We start from the raw sequence: 21,084 nt of genomic DNA on the forward strand, positions 1-21,084 counted from the left end.
GTGTAAAAGATGATAAAGAGGAAGGTTCCATCCCAATGAGACCCAAGCAATGGCCAAGAGACCTCCGCCAAGAGAATCTAAAGGCCGCTAAGTATCTCAAGGGCGATAGACCGTTTTCTTTCTTTTTGACATAAGGAGTACCCCATGAAGATGAGGGCATCGGTCTCGAGGGCCCATAATGTACCCCAGAGTCCTACCAGCATCTATCAAGGCGATAGAGTCCTTGAAGGTCTTTTTCTTAATCTTTTAGACGTCAGTGTTCACCCCATGGAAACCAAGGCATCGGCCCCAAGGTGCTAAGACAACCCAAGGTCCTACCAAGCATTCCACATGGCTGTAGACACGTCATGTCTCGATTCACTTGTATATATTTTTTAGGGCATGATTTTTATAATTTTTTTATTAATCGTAGCACCTAGCCCATACCTAAGAGGTAGCTACCACTAGGGATAACTAATATACTTCGAGAGCATAAGAACTTGGCATACTCCGTTGGCATATATCTTACACCGTCTTCAAATAGAAATACCTTCTACTAAGTCCTCTAAGAATCTAGAAATCACTCACCACATGGTAACAACTAATTTAAAACTTAAACCAGCCAACTGTGTGTGAACATGCAAACAATATATGCAAAAGTGAAAAGCACATAAAGAACAAAAGATTATGATTTGAATACACTTGTTGTAGTGCTCGTTGATGTTGTGCGTTTGCATTGATGCATTGTTGATGTTGTGCAGATTGCTTCTCTTTGCTCTTTGTAGGCATTGCATGTCTCCCCCCTTCCTAATTTGTGTGCACAGTAGGTGGACTATTGGGGCGTGTTTGTATGCTCTTGTTTAGTTGAGATCTCTGCAAAATGTCTTATTAACAAACAAGAAAACAAAAGAAAAGAATAACATTTGTTATTGGTGCCAATCACCGAATATAGCCGAGGGAAAAGTGGGAGAAAAGTGCCCTGGCTTGTTGATCTTATTGTGGAGTTGATGAGCTTACCCTTGCACTCGTGGTGGATCCGTGTCCACTTCTGCTGGAAAGATGGTATCAATCACTTCAGGATGCAAGGACAACCCTGTACAAAAGCCGGCCTCTAGAGAAGGTGGTAGAGGAAGGAGTGCTTCCTCGCTAAAATATGGCATTGGTTCTATAGGAAGGTTAAGCAGACAATTCCGATTTTGGAATTGCTCAATATAGGTACTCATAGTGATCCAAAATTGACATGTTGAGGCTGGGGGAAGGAGGGCTTGCAAGATAGGTGGTTGCAAGTCATTTATGCATGTATCCCTCCATTGTTGTGCTTGAACCTCCTCACGTAATCTACGTTGATTTGGCCCTCGGTCTGGTACTCTCACATCAAGAAGGTTATGGCATTGGGGTGTAATTCCCACAATTTGTTTCATTAAGCCCGTGCCATATCGTCGAAAGTAAGAGTGGCATAGCCAACAAATGTGTGAAGCTTCTCCTAATACGAGTCGTGCACACTCTTGACAATGTGGAAATGGGTGATGCTATTGATAGAATAAAGTGACAAAGTAATGCCCACAGCAAATTTCACCTAAAGGAGCATAAAAGTACCTAGAATGAGTTTGAAAAGGAGGAGCACTATAACCCCCGCGATGTTCAGGTTGAGTACTATCAGGGTCAATGCATGGTGGACATGTATCTCGCCAAGTATCCATCAGGAGGTATCTGGGCGTAGAACAATGAAATTTAGAAACTTCAAACTTTATACACTCATATCCATCATTACAATCCCTATAAAAAAAAATGTAGATAAGACCGTCTCAAAAAGAACACAATCCAGTAAAGGCATAAGGAACCACATTAGTAAAAGTGAGACTATTCAAACACTGATCTACCAAAGAGCTTCAATTGAAGTGTTAATGCCTTACCTTTGGTTTTGGGTATGTCCTTCTTAAGAGGTGGGAAGGTTAGCAATTGTCGAGGAATTTCAGCAAGATAAGAGGATTTAGGCAGTGAAGTACTAGAATCTATGCTCAAAGGAGACTCATGTAAAGTTGGATTTGTCTTAGGTACACAAGTTGATGGTGGAATTGTGTAACAAGGAGAAATTGGGACAACTGGTGATTCAATACATGTTTGGAGAATGTCAACACAAGTAGATTTGTAGGTGCTATATTACAACCACCTATCCTATCTTGAAGAGGTTGTGTTGATTTCCTTTGCACCCAAACTGATATGAAAAACCAAGAGTGGCTTTTGGAATCTTATTGATACACTCTTCTGGCTCTAGCAAACCATGGCATTTGGGAAGTCAAAGTGCTGTTGCACCCTCATAATAGCCTTGTGCTTTAAGAACATGCTTTGGGACCTAATGAGTAACAATCTGAGGTTTAGGCTTGGAAAAGATATGCTTTTTAGGAGGTTTAGCAACTAGGCTAGATGGTATAAGTTTGTACGCATCTTTGGGTAGCCAAATTGACAATTCCTTCTTGCCTGGCCTTCTTTGAGCAGTGACTAGAGTAGTTGGAACATGCCAGCCATGGCCCTCATTTGAGGACTCATCGATTATCCACATCATTTGTCTTGGAGCTTGAAGAGCAGATGTTGAAAGTGGGTTGGGTAAGGTAGAACTACCACCCTTTTGACATGATAAAACTCGTGGAGCAGCAGATCCCAAGATGCAATCAGAATCAATTTGCAATTTGTATTGTCTATTCTTCCAATCTAATGAACAATTGGTAGCACTTAACCACGATCGACCAAGAACAGCCTCTACCACTGCCTTGGACTTACTAGCCACATAAAAGGGAACTGACATCTGGTGATCCTGAATGGACATCATAATGACACATTTTCCCTCTATAGGGTTATCTTCACCTGAGAAGCTTCGTAAGTCAATAGGAATGTGCACAAGTGTTGGTTGTCCCAAGGCTACCCATGTGTCAAATGAGAGAACATTATAATCTGCACCACAGTCAATTAAGGCACAGACAAAGTAGGTAGTCTCATGAAGATGAAGACACACATGAATATTGAAAGGATCAACATATTGTTCATCAGTAGCCAACTGTAAGGTCAACACAGAAGCCTTGCGACGCTCCTTGGCTTTTGCAACTCTAGCTTTAGCTTCTTCTTGAGCCTGACGTTGAAGTAGGTCATGTTCTTCTTTCCGTGTGTGGGCAGCATGCATTTGTTGAAGCATGACTTCAGTTAATGGTTCATTGTATTTCTTGAGACGACTTCCATTAATGAAGTTAGGCATTTGCTCACCTTCTAGTGTCTCTAAACGCACTGCACCACTTGGAGTAAGCTCATTAATCACAAACGGTCCTAGGCCACGTTTTTTGAGCTTTCTCTTATGCTTCTTAAGTGTGTACAAGAGCACAAGGTCCCCTTTTTTGAATCGGCCAGTTGTTACACTATCATACCATTGCTTTTGTCTCCTCTTCTTGACATACATCCCCATTACCGCCAATAAGCGAGTCTCATCAAGCTTTTCCAATTCATCAATGCGTTGAGAAAGCTCGTGACCAGTCCAGTCCAATTGTTTAGCAACTCGTAGAGTAGGTACAAGAAATTCAATGGGAAGAATTGCATCTAGCCCAAAAGCAAGCTCAAATGGGGTTGTGCCCACAGATGTTGTATAGGCTGTTCTATATGCCCAAAGAACTGAGTGCAACTTTTGCTCCCAATCAGTCCTATGTCTCTCAACAATCTTTGTGAGTGCTGTGCAGAGAATCTTGTTAGTACTCTCAGCTTGACCATTGGTTTGTGGATGATAGGGTGCAGAACGCTTGTGAATTACCATAAATTCTTGAAGTAAAAACTCTATGACCTCATTCACAAAGTGCACACCCTGATCACTAACGATTTCAATAGGTAAGCCATAGCGTGTAAACACGTACTCTTCATACAAGAACTTGGCTGTGGTTCTGGCATCATTTTTGACTGTAGCCTTTGCTTCTACCCATTTGGTCAAATAGTCAGTTGCAACTATAATATATTCGGCATGCGTGTGACGAGCTGGAGGTTTAATGGGACCGACAAAATCAATACCCCATTTGGCAAACGCACGTGTGCTTAACATAGGCCGCAATGGCATATTATCCTTTGTGATGGGAGGTTTGGTCCTTTAACAATCGTCACAACGTTTCACATATTCTTCGGCATCCATTTGTAAGGTTGGCCACCAAAGCCCAGACCACCTAATCAACTTAGCTGTGGTATTGCCCGAAAAGTGTACACCCCCAACACCTGCATGTGCATGAGTCAAGATTTTCAAGTAGTCAGCTTCACATACACACATGTGCAAGTTGCCATCCTTGCCCCTCTTGTAGAGTTGGCCCTCTGTTAGCATATAGTTGGCTGCTTCAACTTCAATAGCACGCTTTCGACATTTAGGAATTGTTCGATCAGTATGACCATGCTGAGGATAGTCCACAATATACTTACTCCAACTTGGTATAGTTGAAATTTGGAATAATGTGACATTATGAATTGGTTGTTGAATATGACATGAAGCACAGTTACGAACAAATTTTTCAGCATCCGCATGCATGGTAGGCCACCATTGCCCATCCTAAGTTATACGTCGTACACAAGTAGTAGCTGATGCATGGATTCCACCAATACCCTCATGTGCCCATTCCAAGATCTCCTCATATTGGTCAGGGTTAGGTATAAGCCGCAACACTCCATCATTACCCTGACAATATAATCTCCTTGAGATTAACTTGAATGGTCACCATAGGTCCACATTAGGACCCGCTAGTTGTATCTGCCCACTTGTCAAAATTTCTAAGATGGGTTCAGACCATTTAGGAGCTGTCTCTACAAGGAAAAGTGTTGAATCTAACATATCATCATCCACACCCACAGGAGCTTCTCCAGAGGTGATTCGAGACGAATGATCTGCCCTAAGATGAGTTGTTCCTTTTTGGACTGCCACTTCAAAATCAAACTCAAGAAGGATGACAAACCACCTCACAATCCTTCCAGTTGCACAAGGCTTATTCACCAAATATAGCAGTGCTTGATGGTCCACAAAAAATATAAATTTGTTTGCCAAAAGGTAATGGCGAAACTTTTTCACTACATATATCATGGAAAAACCTTCTCTTTCTGTTGTGGTATAATTCTTCTCAGCATTGTTCAACTGTCGACTAGCATATGAGATTGGGAAATCCTTATTATGTTCTCCCAATTGAGCCAAAATACATCCAATTGCAAAGTTTGAAGCATCAATATGGACATGAAAGATTTGGTTCCAATCTGGTGCCCGTAAGATGGGTGCAGACACTAATGCTTGCTTCAACTTTTCAAAGGATTCCTCACACTCGTCAGTCCAATTAAACTTTACAAGAAGAGCATATAATGGTCTGGCTAGGACAGCGTACATGTAGATGAATCGACGACAATAGCCACAATGTCCCATGAATATTTGTACCCCTTTAGGGTTGATAGGCCGAGGTAATGAGACAATGACATCAATTTTATCCATATCTGTTGAAATCCCATTGCGAGAAACAATATGGCCCAAATTTTTTCCTTGTCTTACCATGAATTTGCACTTGTCAGGATTCAAGCATATACGATAAACTTGACACTTTTGAAACACAAGTCTGAGGTATTCTATATGATCATCACGCTCTTGTGAGTGAACACATAAATCATCCATGAAGATCTCAAGAAATAGCCTAAGGTACTCCTTGAATACATGACTCATTAACTGCTGAAAGGTTGCAGGTGCATTTGTTAGACCAAATGGCATAACACGATAGGCAAAGATGCCATCTTCAGTAGCAAAGGCTGTCTTGTGTTGATCCTTTGGATCAATTGACACTTGATTGTAACCGGAGAATCCATCCAAGAAACTATATGCCTTTTTCCCTGCAACTCGTTCCAAAACATGATCCGTGATTGGAAGTAGGTAATGATCACGTACAGTAGCTACATTTACCTTCTTGAGGTTTACACATACTCGAAGTTTTCCATTTTTCTTGGGCACCACTACAATAGGGGAGACCCATTCAGTGTGTTCAATCTCATAGATAAATTTTGCCTCTAAGAGCTTATCTATTTCTTCTTTTATCTTTCGTGCAAAATTCTCATTGTAAGTATAAGGACGTTGCTTGGAAGGCTTTGCATCCTCTCGCAATGGAATTGAATGCTGACATATGCTTGGATCAACTCCTTTGAGGTCTTTATAACTCCAAGCAAAAACATCGCGATACTCCTTTATTGTTTGAATGTATGCTTCAATTGCCTTTTGACATGAGAAGGAGACAATTTCCTGTCAAGTTAGCTTTTGGTATGTGAATAAATAAGTCCCAAGGACAAACATTGAGTGTATTGGGACTTTATCTAGCCACATAAGTATTTACACATGGACAACTGTACGTTGCTATGTCACGTGTTAGATCATCCGATGCAATGAAAGTGTGTGTAAAGCATATTGTGGAATATGAAAGTGACATAGAAGGTTCAAATGAAGTCTTCACAACCAATGTTGTCTACAAGGAGGTTTTGCAAATGGCATACCAAAGAATGTAAATGTAAATGTAAATGGTAGCTTACAAATGTTAGAGACTACATTTATACATATCTTTGTACAATGAAGTAAGCATTTGACTGGGGAATGTTTGCAAAGATGTACCATGTGTAGTCTTTGTTTGCTTTTGGATTGCTTTTATATACGATGCCATTATATTATCCCTTGCTTGGCTCAAGCTATTGAGTGCGCACGCGTGCGCGCGCGCACACACACACACACACACACATAGAGAGAGAGTTATATTTGATATCAGGGGTATATTGCTTAGGATGGATGTGGCAAGGAGGTCATTTTCGTTCATCTATGGTGATGAACAAGATATTGAAGGTAAATTTTTTGGAAGTTTGCTATAATATAGGTATTATTGTTTTCCAAGATCTATTTAATATTCATGGCTGAATTGTAGACCCTCCATTTCGGGAAGGACAAGCAACAACTTCTCTAATTATCAAACTATTAGAGAGCACTGACGTTTTACGATATATATATATAGAAACTTCCTTTTTATGTAGCTTTTGTGTTTTATTTGATTAATTCATATTTTTATTGAAACATTCTTTTTGCAATAGGAAATATCTTTATTTTTTAGAACCCAGATTATTATTGGGTTTGTATGGTCGAGACACGTACAACGAGAGCTTTGGGCTCCTAGGAATTTACAATCTAAGATTGCAGATCAACTTCATGTACATGTAATGTTTGTGGACTATGAAAATCTTGATAAGTTAAATTTTCGGTGTATAGGCACTCGACAATACAAAATTTTTCCATTTGTTGTTTACAAGCCTATTCAAACGCTGTTCGCGCCTCAATATTGATCCACCAAATGAGTTTTGTAAGGTTCTTTCCTTATCCTTCTTTTTTCAACGAAAATTATATCTTCAATGCTAATGTTTTTATCTTGCATTTATTTTGCCAGATGGAGGCGAGGGATATAGGCTTCCAAGGAGAGATAATCCAGTTGTCCAAAGATTGTTTTGAAGCTGTGTTCATGTGTGTTAAGATTGTCATCATTTTATTGGGTTGTAATGCTAGATGTATTTTTATATGGAAAGGAAGGGTGACTTTACTACATGCAAAATGCTACCTTGAAAATTTTATATTTTTTAATGGTGTGTCTAGCTCCTACCCGTCGTCAGAGACAGGTCGGGACACTAGTAAAAAGAAAATTTGAACAAGTTGTAGTAGGCTAAGGTGAACCCAAAAAAATTGAACAAGTTGAAGGCTAAGGTGAACCTAGCTTTTAGAGACCATGGAGGACAAGTGAACCGCGCCGTGGGAAACCGAAAGTCGTAATGTTTGAATGTTGAAACTTGAACCATTTATTCTATACAAGATTAAGCAGGAGACGTGGCGCTCTATCCGCGTTTTTTTTTGAAATCTCGTCGACTAAGTGCTTCACCCTTCATCAACCAAGTGCTTCACCCTTCTAGCTAACGGTGCTCCCTTCCCGCATTGATTGGGTCGGTCTTCTCTGCACACGACCCATGGGACATCCCCATCTGCGCTCTATTGTTGCTGAACTTGCTGAAGGACGAAGCTGCTCTTGAGTCTCAGCTGGTCTCGAGTCTCCATCGCCCCCATATTGGTGCGCCTATCTGTTTGCTACTCTGTTATTATTTTGAAATTTTTTTGTTTAATTGTGCATTTATATGTGTGCGTGTGTGTGTGTGTGTGTGTGTGTGTGAGAGAGAGAGAGAGAGAGAGAGAGAGAGAGAGAGAGAGAGAGAGAGAGAGAGAGAGAGAGAGAGAGAGAGAGAGAGAGAGATGGTTTCTATTCATGTATTCATGTGTGTGTGTGTGTGTGAGAGAGAGAGAGAGACTGAGAGAGAGAGAGAGAGAGAGAGAGAGAGAGAGAGAGAGAGAGAATGGTTTCTATTCATGCATTCATGTGTGTGTGTGTGTGAGAGAGAGAGAGAGAGAGAGAGAGAGAGAGAGAGAGAGATGTGTGTGTGTGTGTGTGTAAGAGAGAGAGAGAGAGAGAGAGAGAGAGAGGTGTGTGTGTGTGTGTGTGTGTGTGTGAGAGAGAGAGAGAGAGAGAGAGAGAGAGAGAGAGAGAGATGATTTATGTTTGTGCATTCATGTGTGTGTGTGTGTGTGTGTGAGAGAGAGAGAGAGAGAGAGAGAGAGAGAGAGATGATTTATGTTTGTGCATTCATGTGTGTGTGTGTGAGAGAGAGAGAGAGAGAGCTACTAATTAAGGGACCAACCGTGAGGTCCGTGGTGGTGGATACGGTCATTGTAAATAGTAATAAGGGGGATAATATGAATGGAATCAAGCTTAAGTTAGTACTGGCACTGAGTGTAGCACTAGCATGTGTCAGCACGTGCAAACAAAATTATTAATTTGCGCATCAATTAAAAAACACATGCTGACACTAGCATGTGTCAGCACGTGCAAACAAAATTATTAATTTGCGCATCAATTAAAAAACATTATCATATCTGACAACCTATAATTACTAATTAAGGTCGAATTGTATACATGAGTGTTGTAATGAATTGTTTTATAATTAATGATGTAACCTAATATAAATAGCAATTCTGAACCTTTCTAAAAAGTTAAAGACTGATGACTTTTGATTAATGTTAGTGTGTACATAACCCTACTAGAAAGTTAAGGGCATGATTAATTAAGGGAATTATTTTTATTTCAAAACTGTTATTCTCATTAAAATTGATTTTTATGCATAGAAAGATGCAAGTTCGCCCAGATACAAATGCATGCTTGCTACGTGGTGGAAGGTTGTTGCAACAGTTTATGGTTGATGCCTATTGCAGTGTTGAAGAGTCACGATTATCTTGGCCACGCCATAATCAAAAAAGTTTGCGTTCATAGGTTTATAGTGGTTTAGCAGACATGCTTCATGTAGAAGGAAGTGGAAGTGGTATTGCAGGAAGGATAGTGGGAAGCAGAATAGTGTTACGTTCCAATTTTACTGGTGGGCCACGACAAATGTATCAACTTTATCAGGATGCCATGGCAATTGTTCATTCAAAGGGCAAGCCCGATTTATTCATTACTTTCACCTGTAATCCAAAGTGGCCAGAGGTATTAGATGCTTTACTCCCGGGGCAAAGTGCATGTGACCGACCTGATTTGACTACTAGAGTATTTCACCAAAAACATTCAGATATGATGAAAAATATCATGAAGAAGGAGATCTTTGGTAAGGTGATTGGATATGTGAGTTTCATTGAGTTCCAAAAAAGAGGATTGCCTCATTTACACACGTTATTGATCTTGGATAGTGCCCATAAACCTAAGACTGTCCAAGACTATGACAGATTAGTATGTGCCAAATTGCCTGACAAGCAAATGTTTCCTACTTTGCATGATGTCGTGTTGCATTGCAATATCCATGGGCCCTATGGGATATTCAATCCAAGTGCAATTTGTATGGATAAAGGGAAATGCACAAGGAACTATCCACAAGCTTTTGCACAAGAGACTACTATGGATGAGAGTGGTTACCTCGTGTATATGCGTCAAAATGATGGAAGAACTGTGGCATTGAAAAAGTGTAATGTTGATAATAGATGGGTTGTGCCATATAACCCTTATCTTTCAGTCACATATAATGCTCATGTAAATGTGGAAATATGCTCAACAATAGCAGTATTGAAATATCTTTACAAGTATATATACAAGGGGCATGACAGAGCAACAATAAGATTTAGCACTGTACAAGGTGGGGATGTTAATGCTACCTACGTAGTCGATGAGATTCAGAGGTATTTGGATGCACGCTACGTCTTTGCATCAGAGGCATGTTGGAGACTCTTTGAGTATGATTTACACAATGAGAAGCCTGATGTGCAATGGTTGCACGTACACTTAGATGGGGGTCATAATGTTATCTTTAGAGATGATGATAATATTGCAGATGTTTTTCAGAGGGAAAATGTAAGCAAGACTACTTTGACTGAATGGTTTACATGTAATCAACAACATCCTGAAGCAAACAATACATTGTATAGTGATTTCACTCAATAATGGGTTTGAAACTCCAGGTTGAAGAAATGGACCAAAAGAAAGATTGGAAACACTACAGGGCGCATGTACTTTGTAGCTCCTTTGGCAGGTGAGGCATACTATGTTCGCCTACTTCTTACAATATGTAAAGGATCTAAGTCATTTGAAGATTTGCGTTCGCTCAATGGTCACATCTATCCTTCTTTCATTAGGAACTCAATGGAGTCTTCTTGGGCCCTTTAATTTGGACGTTTAGTGAAATGCTTGAAATGCTAATCCATCTTTGACCAAGCCTAGAGGCCTAGTCCTAAAAGCATATATTTGATTTTTCACAAAAACAAAAAAAAATGAAAAAAAGGAGATATTCTTAGATCTGGCCACCTAGGTGACTTTAAAGCTTTGTAATGGGCTGTCAGTCAGTTATCATAGCCTGCAGCAACCTTTTCGAACTCCAAACATTCCAAAAATTTGTCACTTTCTTCCCCCCTTTTTTGTGTGTACACCAAATCTCTTTCTCTCTCTAAATCTTCTCTCTAAAATGCCCTGCACTCCTTCTCCATGGAAAAAAGCATCTTTCTCTACTCCAAAAGCCATAGCTAGCAGATCTGTACTCCTAAATGAGCCTTCTCTCTCCAAACCCACAGTAGTAGCCATGGCTTGCACGCACGGAAGAAGCTTACCATGAGCATTCTCTCTACAATACTTGGTCCTCTCTCCATAGCTAGCAGGTCTGTACTCCTAAATGAGCCTTCTCTCTCCAAACCCACAGTAGTAGCCATGGCTTGCAAGGAAGAAGCTTACCAGGAGCATTCTCTCTACAATACTTGGTTCTCTCTCCAAACCCACAGTAGTAGCCATGACTTGCACAGAAGAACCTTTTCATGATGTATTCTCTCTCTATATTGCTTAGCAGCCATAGCTTGCACTAAAGAAGCTTCCCATGATGCATTGTCTCCTTTGCATTTTCGTCTCACCATTGCCAACCCTCTCTATGTTTCTTTGGCTCCCTTTCTGGCTTCTTTCTCTATCCACAATGCAGCTCTAGAGAAGCAACCCTCATCTCCATTCTTCCCATTATTTTTTGATACCATATCCTGCTCCTTCCACTCCTATTCAACCCAAGCTTACAAGCCTACTTTCTTGTAGATGGCACTACAAGACATCACCAATAAGCCTTCTAAGATCCGCCTTCAGGTTGATTTGGAGACAGAATACGCAACCCTACGCAGTAGGCATGTTGCACCCAATATTTCATACGATCAGCTTCGAATGCAAGGAGCAAAGGCCATTGATCTTTGGATTGATGGAAATCTTTATCCACCAGATCCAATATCTGGTGCCCCTCCACCATTCAAAAGCATTACAAGTTTTTTTAAGTTTGTTGATGATGGTTTCAATGGGCTTCTTGGCTATTGTAGGAGATTACACATGTTGTGGCTAGATGAGGTAGCTGAAAAAGGCAAACACAATTTGCCTTCGACCAGCTTCAAGCGGCATCGACTAAGCAGATCAATAGTTTGATGTAGAGGATTAAAGAGCTCTCAGAGGAGCTTGAGGTGCAGAAGAATAATCTAGCGGATCGTGTGCGCATAATAAATCAATTTATCGATAATTATGTTCGTCTTCAACACTCCACTCGTAATCTTCGACGTCGTGTTCACCATTTCACTCACCTTCCCATTGGATATCACGCAAGGCAAAGAAAACGTAAAGCTGTTGGGTTACTTTCTAAGACAGCAGGCGCATGTAAGAGGCGTAAACAAACAACCAGGTAAAAATTTTTGTAGGAATTATAGCAACTTTGAGAAGCAATTAATGAATAAAGCATCTCTCATGGGTGACTCTTGCGATTATAGGGCATGTGCAACAGCTATACTAGGATGTAACAACGCTGAGGACAATGTTAATGTCTCCCTTCTTCAGCATGTCCTTCAGGAGAAGGATATCATGGAAATGATAACAGGTTCTGGTAATGATAAGCTGCAGGAGACCCTTCGTCAACATTTCTTGAAGGAAATCAAAGAAATTGTCACACCCAAAGAGATGCTTGATATATGTGACTCAGCAGGTATTAGCCAGAAAGGTTACAGAGCAATGTACATGTCAATCACTTTAGGGTTGCGAGCAAAGGGAGTTATGCAATCCTTGCTTCCAACACTTTATAGCTTACAGATGGCAAAGAAGTGTGCTAATGGTGATATTGCATCCATGTTCAAGGGTGGGTACAAGTGGGTGGAGGATATTATGCCAATGCCAACAATCAAACCCTTTGAATACAATGCATATAACAATGTCTACATTGACATGGAAGTGCTACAAAAAGCAATGATTCAGTACTATGGCCTCACACTTGAAGAGACAGGTGGAAATGCCGCGTTTGTCTTGAAGCTGGATGAATGTCAAGTGGTTAAAGGTCAAAGACTGGAGCGTGTTAGTTTAACCTTGATGAGCCGAGCACTTAGAGGAAAGCCTTTAGAGACCCAAGAGTTGGATGCAACTGAAGACAGCAACAATAGGGGTCAAGGGCATAAGCAAGACTACTACGGCATTCAGAAGAACATCTGGTGGCAAGCAGCATGGGTCCTCCCAAAAGAGAACCATGATACCTTGAGGTGGTATTTTGAACGGTCTGGCATTCAACATGTCGTCTCTTGTCAGGTCAATGGTCAAAAGCTTGATGTTCCCGGAATAGGCTGCTTTAACGTTGAATGGCACTTGGGTGGCGATCTAAAAACCTTAAAGTGTATGTTGGGTTGTAAAACAGGTGCGAATACTATATTCTCATGTGTTTACTGTTGTCATTCCAAGACAGCAGTAGACTCAAGAGTAAAAGGGAAACAACCTAGCAAAGGCAAAAGTCAAAAACCTTAAAGTGTATGTTGGGTTGTAAAACAGGTGCGAATACTATATTCTCATGTGTTTACTGTTGTCATTCCAAGACAGCAGTAGACTCAAGAGTAAAAGGGAAACAACCTAGCAAAGGCAAAAGTCAAAAACAGGTGGGTGCAAAAAAAGCAATCGTTTTTTATGCTGAACAGAGGAAAGGATCAAAGGTATGGCATAATGGCATATTAAGTTGTGACCAGAGCAAGCCACCTAGTCGTGACCAGGAGGACAATGCTTGGAACCCAATCTTGGACATTCCACTATGTCAAGTGCATGTGTGCACATTATATGCAAGACTCAGGATTTTGGATAAGCTATTGATGCTCCACATAAACTATGTCTGGAACATGGAGCCCGAAGATCGACGAGAAGAGTCAATACGTGCACTAGAGGGTGTACTTTCCTCTATGGGATTACATGCTGGAGCAGTGGTCTTGACAAAGGATAGAAAATCAAACCCTACACAAGACAACCCTAATAAAATTTGCATGGGTGGATCAAAGGCAAGACACTTGCTATCAAACCACTTGGGTTCTCATAGCCACACTGACTTTGAAATTTGGAAGAAGATATGTGATGTCACAACATATCGAGGAAATGATGCCAGGCTTGGCCTAAAACGTGCACATGTATGGGAGGTGTGTAATAAAATGGTCGATCTTCTAGAGCGACCTCACCTGGATGACCATGGTATTGAGGCACTTAAACAAGCCACTTGTAGATTTACAGAAGAAATGGTCGAGGCATGGGGAGAAACACACATTACTGACTACATGGTAATGTTGTATTTCTTGTGTCCTTGTAGTATGTTCTTCATACTGTTTGTTGACTTTTTGTAATTTTCTATGCAGCATATATTGTATGCACATGGGCCATACTTTCTCGATAGATATGGCTCTTTAGCACTTTGGAGCAATCAAGGCATGGAGAAATCACATTACCAAGCAAAGGCCGTGTATTTTAAGGGCACTCGCCATGGTGGTGGCAAAGTCAAGAGTAATGCACTCCATGAAATGTTCAACTGGTTCTATCGCATTCTGGTTGGCAAAAAAAGGCAGAAAACTCGCGGTAATTTGTCTCTTAGGCGTCAAATAATGAAAACTGTTAATGCAAGAAGAACTGAAGGATACAACAGATCAAATGCTAGGGAGAGACTACGGCAGTGGGTAGCAAGCAAGCGTCAGTGTGGTTCCTCATGGGCTTAAACTCTCTGATTATAATCTTTTTGTGTTTTTAAATTTTCTAAAAGTTTTAAAAAATTATATTTATAGACATATTTAAGTCATTTTTCATTTATAGCCACCACATTTCAATTTCTTCTTTGTGCTCTACTCTCTCTTGCCCTCCCACTATCTCTTGCACTCGTACATACCTAGGCCATGCCAGAAGAACAGGAGCAAGACTTGCGGTTTTTCGATCAACTCGGCCCACTACCTGCTACAACAAAAAGGACAAGTCTACCTATCGTAACAGAGCAAGAGGCAAAGGAGATGAGAGAAGAAGAGCGCAGGAAGGAGGCCGAAGAAGCGCAACGCAGGAAGGAAGCTGAAGAAGCAGAGCCTAGTAGAGAAGCAAAAGAAGAGCGGCGTCGAAAAGAAGCCGAGGAAGGTCAAGGGCAACCACCGGAGATTGTTATTGAGGCCGACACCCTAGAACAGCTAGAGGTTATCTTACACAGAACAGGGAGGTCGAGCTCTTGTCCTATGGCATCACGAAAGATACCATTGACAAAGAGTTTGCTCTTGTGAGGGCAGCTTGGGAGACAGAAATGCAAAAGAGACAGCAGCCCAAAGAGGACGCAAGGAGGGCAAGCCAAGCACAGCCACAAGCAGCCACAACATCCAGACGTCCAGTCAAGAAGTGTGGTAAAAGAATGGAGGGCAAGTTTCGGGACCAACAAGAAGAGGAAGAGTGTGCACAAAAGAAAAAGAAGTTCAGGTCTGAACGACCACCGTGGGAGAATCAAAGACCACCACCGCCTCCACCAGTTACAAAGAAGAAGAGAAAATGGAGGCCAGGGACAGTCGCGCTACGAGAGATTAGGAAATATAAAAAAAGCACAGATCTTCTCATCCCCAAGGCACCATTCTCTCGACTGGTGAGAGAAACAATGGAAAAATATTCTAACAGGGTTGATCGCATACAGAGCACAGCTCTTGAAGCTCTTCAAGAAGCTGCTGAAGATATTGTAGTTTCTGTTTTTGAAGACTCAGTGCTGGCTATGGTACATGCCAAGAGAGTTACTTTGAAGCCTGTATATACATATACACATATATATATATATATATATGTACACACACACACACACACACACACACACATATATATATTTATATATACAAAAAAGGTAGAGCCTATAAAGTCACCTAGAGACCCTTATAGAGGGCCTTATGAGCCTCAAGGCCAAAAAAATAAAAAAAATAAAAAAGATAAAAAAAATGCCATGTGCACTACGGCGCGTTAATCGCTAGTTTGACCAGGTCAAAATGTCGATTTCCGCGCTGTAGCGCACATGGCATTTTTTTTTATTTTTTTTGATATTTTTGGTCTTGTGAGGCTCATAAGACCCTTTAGGTGCCCTAACAGCCCCAAAATCTTATATATTTATATAAGATATTATATATATTTATATATATCTTATAATAGCCTTAAAATCTTATAATATCTTATGTCTTATATATATATATATACTATATATCTTTTATATATATATATATTATATATATATATATCTTTCAATAGCCCCAGAATCTTATATATATATATAGGTACACACACACACACACACATATATATATATGTATATATATACATATATGTACATATATATACATATATGTGAGTGTGTATACATCTATAAATACAACATTTTTTCATACCGCTCTAACCCAATCTCGATTACTTTTTTTAATCACGATCTCATTTAAAATGAATCCTAAACAATATTTTCTATGAACACATGAACAAAATCTTAAAATTGCGAGGCTTGAAATGGTATATCACAAGTACGCCAGGAAAAATCACAACTTACAATGCACAACAAAAAAAATTTATTAAACTTGGAAGAGAAGTTTGCATTACATCTTTTTAATAAGCTCTTGGAAGAGCTCAGGAGAGAGAGTTCTAGAGGCTGGTTTCTGGCCTAAGCTTTGGAATATATCACTCGGCTCATTGATTCCTTGAGCCTGAGAAAGGGCACAATGGCCTAAAACTGAGCCGGGATGCTTGCCCGTAAAGCAATACAAGGTAGCTTCCCTAGCTACCAAAATACATTTATTTATGTTCGAGGCTAAGGGGTTCTCCGATAAGACTGCACTAAGTGCTTTACATTTTAGGAGCTCGGCATAGGCGATCTCTGAATAGTCTAAATGAAAAACCCGCACTATGTCGGCTCTGAGGGCAGGTATGTAGTGCCAAAGAGATGCATCTCGACCCTCTGACTTTGGCCGCGTTCCTCCTACGCGCATAGCAAACTTGTCCACTTCAAAAGTAGTCTGTCAACATGTCAATATAGAAGTTAGGAAGCGTGAAATGATACAACTAAAAATAATTTGCTTTACAACTAAGAAGTTAGGACATACCTCAGTTGCATCGTCACTTGCAACTAGTTGCTCATTTGTCAAGTTTATGCTTCCTTGGTCTTGAGCATCGCCAGCAACCAAGGGCATGTGTGGTTCAAAGGCAGCTACGCTCTCATAGAATTACACATCTTGCTTTATTTCAACGAGCGCTTTGGCCACTACAACTTCCAAGGAACTGCTACCAATATCGTATGCAAGCGCTTTTGTGAGGTTGTCATCTTCAAAAGAGATTTTCACTTTTCCTTTGTCTTGACCCCCAGCATTCACGGCAATAATAGACAGTGCCTCATCCTCGCGAAACCCGAGTGTCTTGGCAATGTCATCCAAAAATAAAAATTCTTTCCCATCAATAATGATTGGATGCAAAGACATGATAACAAGGTCTGGGACCTCCTCGAGTACTTCATCGCCCTCTAGAACTAGGTCCGGAACCTCCTCGGGGACATTCTCTTGTAGAGCCACCAATGCCATTGAGGCCTCCCATTGTTCTGTAACATTCTCTTCCTCGGCATGGGCCTCTTGGACCTGCTCCATTAGCTTTACTTTGCCCTTTTCTTTTTCCTTGCCACTTTCTTTCGCCACACCCTCTTGTAACAGAAGGACCAAAACCATGTCCCAGCTCAGGAAAGAAGTGCCGATGTTGCCCATTTGTAGATCCAAGAGTAAGTCTTCCTCCTCATTCCTGTAGTCCTTTTCTGTGAGGGATTTTAAAAACCTTGATAGGCAAAATCTAAAATTCTTGTCTTCCCTGAATATGTACTTGATGAGGTCAACTGGAACCCATAGGCCCTCATCACCCTCAAACATGATGGAGTACGTGCTGATGTGTTCATCCATATACTAAATGACATTTGTAAAAGCATCTGCGTGTAGATGCATTGTTGCACGCACATCAATTGCTCCCTCAAACATAGGGACGATCTCATCAACCCTATGAAGTAACTCAAGCTTTCCTAGCTGTGCAATAAGTGCGTCAAGTAGAGGTGCCATGACTATGAGTGATTGCAAGAAATAGAGAGTGTGTGATACAGAAAGGTGTGCGAAATTGAGAGCAAGTGTTAGGAGAGAACGATAACTGCCAATTGATGAAAATGAGTAAAGTATCGTTTATAAATGGGCGACCTTGTTATAAATTTTTTTTTAAAAAAAATTTAAGTACCAAAAAATTTTAAAAAAATGGTATGCGAAAGCAAGAACGTATCCTTCCATCGCAAGGTCATTTCTAATTTACTAGTGGCTCAAGCCACAGATGCTTGTGTGACCAACCTTACACTATCACAAAAAAATAAAACTTGCACAAGACAATTGAAAAACCTTAATAAGACAGTGAGGCAAAAAAATTGAAATTGTATTTACTTCAATTCAAGATTACATATCCAGTGGTTATCTGATAGCTACACAGCCAGGGAAAGTAATTTCTCTACAAAGAAAAGATCGTTCCTGCCTTTTGCGCACTACTCTACCATTGATTATCAAAGCAAAATCACCACTCAGTGAGAATCGAAGAACTAAGTAGTCACGTAAGTTGGCAAGGGACCAATCATCATTCACAGTAACATCTTCTACATCCCCACCTTGCATGGATATATGTAGCACACCCTGTTCTGTAGAGGTTGTGTCGGAGTCTAACGCCTCCCATTCTCCATTTGTAAGCTTCCATCGCCTGTAAGGAAACGCAATGGACAACTGTTGCTTGGCAATATGATAGCGCATCACAACCTTCTCAACTATTACTCCGCATCTGATGGTGTCTCCATTGTGTTGAACAACTTTTTTATCCCATGCAGGTGATAAGAAACAAGTCAGAGCTCTCTCCCCCTTTGCAATCCATAAAGTTGGGGTACGATGTGTGTCACTTGTACGGAACAAGTACACAAAGAGGTGTAGAGGTATGAAGCAGGTTATGGTTGCTTTGTGAGATCCATATGTGCACTTCATAGCATTTTGCACCTTGCTTTCGATCTGCAAACAAGCCATGGCCACTGAAGCATTGTCTGGAATTGGCCATTCAATAGATGTGAGAGTTGGCGTAGGTTTTGGAACTAATTTTCCAGTACCATTTGCTGTCGTGGGAACCACATATGTATCCTCATAGAAGAAGATGTTTCGTACAAGAAGTTGTGCAGTTGGACACCCTCCAAAGATTAAACTACCAAGCTCCACATGGTATGCTTCAAAGGTTCCTGAAATTGCCTCCATAGGCTCCCACTCACTATAGTTTGAGGGAAAAATATCTACGCACAGGAACCCAAGAACAATCAAAACAGTGCTCAGTATACCATTATTAGCACACAATTGATTTAAAAACAAGAATATAAAGTGGTGAAATAACTTACAATTTGCAGGAAATCGTTGACGTTGGTCATGGTCTGCTAGTTTCAGCTCTGTTGCCTTGTAAACATGTTGGACCTTGGCTAGCTTTTTTCCATCACGATCTTGTTTGAGCTCCAATATCCGCCCTTTCCAATGGTGACTTTGTATATCAACGTATCGCTTTGACACCTTGTGGGTTCCTTTTGTACTAGGCTGCATCGTAATCCAATTCCACTTCTCGTACTGTTTGATGTTCCAGTGCCCATCCTCATCTTGACCACTGCTACAAGAGAGAGATTGAATACTGATCGGAGGCCTTCGTGCTCTAGAAGAAGACATCAGATGTATATATTAGGGAGATTATAAACCTTGATGGCAAAGGAAAATAGAATGGTGAGAAAAAAACTTAGACTAGGGAGATGTACAAAAGAGAAGAAGTTGTAGAACAAGTTCCAAGGGCTTGGCTGTGCTATTACTGCACTTTGAAAGAGGATATTAGAGGGGGTGAGAGGAGACAATGAGTAAGATTATGAGAGCCAAAGCATTTGCAACTCAAGCTTCCATAGCTTGGCTCCACTGTTACACTCTATAAAAGGAGGTTGGACAAGGTAGAAGGATGAAGTAAGGAAATGTAAGTGAGGATCAAACTTCCATAGCTTTTGAGAGGAGGTTGCAGATCAAGCTTCCATAGCTAAGCTCTGCTGTTACACTCTGTAAAAGGAGGTTGGACAAGGAAGAAGGATGAAGTAAGGAAATGTAAGTGAGGATCAAACTTCCATAGCTTCTGAGAGGAGGTTGCAGATCAAGCTTCCATAGCTAAGCTCTGCTGTTACACTCTGTAAAAGGAGGTTGGACAAGGAAGAAGGATGAAGGAAGGAAATGTAAGTGAGGATCAAACTTCCATAGCTTCTGAGAGGAGGTTGCAGATCAAGCTTCCATAGCTATAGATCTAGGTTTCTGAGTGAAGAGAGAGGTAGATCAAGAGGTAGATAGCTAAAAGAAGTAGTCTAGAGACTGAAAAACGCCCTGCTATGAGAAAGGGGGAAGAGAGAGCGTTTTGGAGGGAACGTGGGAGAGAGGGATAGTGGAAAGTGAAGGGGAATGTGCATTGAATGCATGGGAACTCGTTTTTGGGCCTCTATCACTTTAGAGACCTTACTTAATGATGGCTGTAGGCTGCAGCTATCCTTTTCTATAAAAAATAGGGAAAAAATTCATATACGTATAAAATTTTTGAGTTTTAGTTGATTTTAAAAATTAAAAAAGAGCCTATTTAGCCTATTATTCTAAGTTTGACCACTACCTTCTAGGCTCTTACAAACCATTGGTTTCAGTCCACATGTAATCTCCCTATTTGTCTATTTCTTAATCACCTCCATTAGGCAATGGCAAATTAAAGGGCCCAAAAAGACTCCATTGAGTTCCTAATGCAAGGCAGCTTGCATTGCCAGAGGGATACTGGAAGATGATTCTGAATGGGTTGCATGTATGGAGGAAGCATCATCCATGCAAAATGCCTTGCAATTAAGATGTCTTTTTGGTACTATGTTGCTATTTTGTGAGCCTTCCTGTCCAGGAATATTGTTGGAGAGATTTCGAGAAGAAATGATAGAAGATTTTCTATACCAGTTATCGAGAAGCAGGGGTCAATTCACTAGTATTGAACAATTAGCTGAAACTCATACACTACTGCATTTAGAAGAAATTCTTCGTGCTCAAAGACGGACATTGGCAGATTTTGAAGGAATGCCTGAACTAAACAGAATTGATTTGGAAGTCTTGGGTGAAATTAGATTGCTTTTGAAAGAGAG

This window comes from Cibotium barometz, chromosome 10, assembly GCF_041138505.1.
Source record: "Cibotium barometz isolate CiBa-2024 chromosome 10, ASM4113850v1, whole genome shotgun sequence".
Taxonomy (NCBI): domain Eukaryota; kingdom Viridiplantae; phylum Streptophyta; class Polypodiopsida; order Cyatheales; family Cibotiaceae; genus Cibotium; species Cibotium barometz.